Here is a 4478-nt window from a genome sequence, read left to right as displayed (position 1 = left end):
GCTGACTGGAATAAATTGTTGCCGTTTGTTAAAAAGCAAGAATAAAGACAGTTCTAGGTTATTTTAATAAAACCAAAATTCTATTGTTAATACTTAGAGGTATTAGCCATAGGAAGTCTTTTCATCGTAAGTTTTGGACAAATTCTCAGGCTGTGTTAGACAACTCTGGAATATATAGATTTGATGGGCAGGATCGTTGCCCTATAGAATCATTTTACTAGTTTTAGGATTAGCCTCCAGAAGTATGAAAGTTAAATTATTTGAGTGTGTTTTAGTATTTATACAATTCCAGCATAGATTGAATGAACGGTGAATATGAATTTGACCTTTACCTAATATAAGGTCAAGATCTTTCAGGGGACCTTGAAAAACAATCTACTTTGGAGGCTTTCCTTGCCAGAGGAAGCCAAAACTTTGTCTGAAAGTAATGTTAGCAAAACTGATAAGCACTTACCCAAGGTCTCCGTCTGAATCTGCCTTTCCTCACATGCCCACATTCATTTTCTTGTTTAAGGACATACTGTGGGAGAGGCTCCAGGAACCCCATGGACCTGTGTTACCAGGGAATTGCTGCACCACACTGGATAATCTGCAGTGTGGATAATCCAGAATTAGACAAACCTATTGAGAAGAACTTGACATTCCATTCACACAACCTTGGAGGCCAGATGCTAAACTGAAAACATTTGGATCAGCTAGCAGCTTAGTTACTATAATGATACATAATTCTTTCTGTAAAGGATTTTATCAAAAGAATCCCCTTGCATAGTAGGTTTTTAGCAAGAGTGAAAAAGGCTAGAATACTTAGGTTTAGAAAACAGATACAGAATATTGCTCAGCCATAAAAAGGAACAAAATTGTGCCACTTGCAGAGACGTGGATGGACCTAGAGACTGTCATACAGAATGAAGTAAGTCAGAAAGAGAAAAATATATTAATGCCTATATGTGGAATCTAGAACAATGGTATAGATGAACTTATTTGCAAAGGAGAAATAGAGACAGAACAAACATATGGATACCAAGGGGGAAAGGGGGGGTGGGATAGATTGGGATTGACATATATGCACTACTGTGTATAAAACAGATAACTAACGAGAACTGACTGTATAGCACAGGGAACTCTACTCACTGCTCTGTAGTGACCTAAATGGGAAGGAAATCCAAGGAAGAGGGAATGTATGTATACGTGTAGCTGATTCACTTTGCTGTACAGCAGAAACTAACTCATCGTAATAAAGCAACTATGCTCCGATGTATTAAAAAAAAAAAAAAAAAGGTACAGGAATGTTATTATACTTCAGATTATTCCTACCAGTGGATGTGTTGGCATAAAAACAAAACACTGGTTCTCACTCTGCTACCAACCTCCCCTCCCTTAAATTTCTGCTTTTCTCATTCCAAAACTTTTTATAAATAATGCAGGTTAGGAATATTTATAATACAGGCATACCTCGGAAATGTGAGTTCAGTTCAAGACCACCACATTTAAGTTATGTTTACACTATACTGTTGTCTATTAAGTGTGCAATAACATTGTGTTGAAGAAACAATGTACATACCTTAATTTTAAAATATTTCATTGCTAAAAAATGCTAATCATCATCTGAGCCTTCAATGGGTCATAATCTTTTTGCTGGTGCTGGAGGGTCTTGCCTCTATGTTGATGGCTGCCGACTGATCAAGGTGGTGGTTACTGAAGATTGGGGCAGCTGTGGCAATTTCTTAAAATAACAGTAGAGTTTGCCACATCAATTGACTCTTCCTTTCATGCAAGATTTCTCTGTAACATGCAATGCTGTTTACTAGCATTTTACCCACAGTAGAACTTCTTTCAAATTTGGAGTAAGTCCTCTCAAACCCCATGCTGCTTTATCAACTAAGTTTATGTCATATTCTAAATCCTTTGTCATTTCAGCAATCTTTACAGTATCACCAGGAGTAGATTCCATCTCAAGAGACCTTTTTATTTGCTCATCCGTAAGAAGCTCCTCCTCCATTACAGTTTTATCATAAGATTGCAGCAATTCGGTCACACCTTCAGGCTCCACTTCTAATTCTACCTCTCTTGCTGTTTCCACCACATCTGCAGTTACTTCCTCCACTGAAGTCTTGAACCCCTCAGAGTCATCCATGAGGGTTGGAATCAACTTCTTCCAAACTCCTGTTAATGGTATTTTGACCTCTTCCCATGAATCATGAATGTTTTTAATGGCATCTAGAACCCTTTCCAGGTTTTCAATCGACTTTGCCCAGATCCATCAGAGGAATCGCTAGCCATGGCAGCTATAGCCTTAACAAAATGTCTATTAAAAAATAAGACTTGAAAGTTGAAACTACTTGATCCATGGGCTGCAGAAAGAATGTTGTGTTAATCTCATTATACATCTCCATCAGAGCTCCTGGGTGGCCAAGTGCATTGTCAATGAGCAGTAATATTTTGAAAGGAATCTGTTTTTTTTTTCTGAGCTGTAGGTCTCAATGGTGGGCTTAAAATATTCAGTAAACCATGCTGTAAATAGATGTGCTACCATCCAAGCTTTGTTCCGTTTAAAGAGCACAGGCAGAGTAGATTTAGCATAATTCTTACGGGCCCTAGGATTTTTGGAATGGTAAATGAGCATTGCTTTCAACTTAACGTCACTGGCTGCATTAGCCCCTAGCAAGAGAGTCAGCTTGTCCTTTGAAACTTTGAGGCCAGGCATTGACTTCTCTTTAGCTATGAAAGTCCTAGATGACATCTTCCAATATAGGGCTGTTTCATCTACATTGAAAATCTGTGTTTAATATAGCCACCCACATTAGTTACCTTACCTAGATTTTCTGGATAATCTGCTGCAGCTTCTACATCAGCACTTGCTGCTTCATCTTGCACTTTGATATTATGGAGATGGCTTCTTTCCTTAAACCTCATGGACTAACCTCTGCTAGCTTCAAACTTTTCTTCTGCAGCTTCCTCGCCTCTCTCAGCCTTCATAGAATTGAAGGGAGTTAGGGCCTTGCTCTGGATTAGGCTTTGGCTTAAGGGAATGTTGTGGCTGGTTGGATTTCCTTCAAGAACTCTTCCCTCGAATTCACAACTTGGCTAACTGGCACAAGAGGACCAGCTTTCGGCCTGTTTCTGCTTTTGACATGCCTTCCTCACTAAACGTCATTTCTAGCTTTTGATTTAAAGTGAGAGACATGTGACTTCCTTTCACTTGAACACTTAGAGGTTATTAATTGGTCTAATTTCAAAATTGTTGTGTCTCAGGGAATAGGGAGGCCCAAGGAGTGGGAGAGATGGGAGAACAGCCCACTGGTGGAGCAGTCAGAACACACAACATTTATGAATTAAGCTTGCCATCTTATATGGGCGTGGTTCATGGCACCCCAAAACAATTACAACAGTAACATCAAGGATCACAGATCACCATAACAAAATAATGAAAAAGTTAGAAGTACTGCGAGAACTACCAAAATGTGACACACAAAGTGAGCAAATGCTATCGGAAAAATTGCACTGATAGACTTGTTCGATGCAGGGTTGCCACCAACCCTGAATTTGTAAAAATGTGCAATAAAGCAAAGCGCAATAAAACAAGGTATGCCTGTATATTGTGAGCATCTTTTCCATGTCAGTATACTTCCACAGCATGATTTAGTGGTTGCAGTAATAATCTGTTTTATGCTATTCCATACCGTAGCCATTTTCTATTAGTGGTTAAGTAACTGTAGGCAGTGGAGCATTGATGGACTAGGGAAGGACATTGAGAAATGTAATAAGGAGATTCCATTTAATAAAGATTAAGAATAGCTGTTCTCTTTAAGCTGCCATACCTTCCTATTTGAGTGTCTGAGTAATTATTCCTAGTAAGTGTCTTCAGCTGACCATGTGAAATAATTGAAAGTTATGAATGTTAAATCTTCTTGCCATTTGGGGATTTTCTATGCTGTATCCATATTAATGTTCATCTGGTTTTATAAGTATCAATTTGTACAGCAGTGCAAGAGAGCTTCCATAGGGAGAAGTGGTTAGATATCTTAAACAGAAAATAGAGTTCAGTGATCAGAGATGGGGATTGGAAGGCAAAAGAGGAAAACAGCTGAAGAGAAACCACATTTCTAGGCCCTCAGGGTGTTTTTTTAGAGGGCTCATGGGAAATGGCGATGTTTGTCACCTGACACCTAAATGAGTTCCTGCTGCCTTTGTGTTTAAAGTGATAAATCTTCAATCTTTGTAAGAGCGTATGCAAAAATACCTTTTTAAGTGTGAAAGTCTTAGGAAGGAGCTACAATATTCAGCTGAATACACAACAATAAAAAACTGAAAAGAATTAGCTTAGTAATAAGAAGCTTGCTCATTTAAGAAGAAAGTAAATTAACACAACATAATAAATCAACTATACTTCAATAAAATAAATTTTTAAAAAAAGAACAGTCAATGAAGGCCAAGATTATATAAATCTTTGTTTAATGCCTACCAGCAACATCTCAATG

The sequence above is a fragment of the Balaenoptera musculus genome, chromosome 14, assembly GCF_009873245.2.
Source record: "Balaenoptera musculus isolate JJ_BM4_2016_0621 chromosome 14, mBalMus1.pri.v3, whole genome shotgun sequence".
Taxonomy (NCBI): domain Eukaryota; kingdom Metazoa; phylum Chordata; class Mammalia; order Artiodactyla; family Balaenopteridae; genus Balaenoptera; species Balaenoptera musculus.
This window is presented reverse-complemented; position numbering follows the sequence as displayed.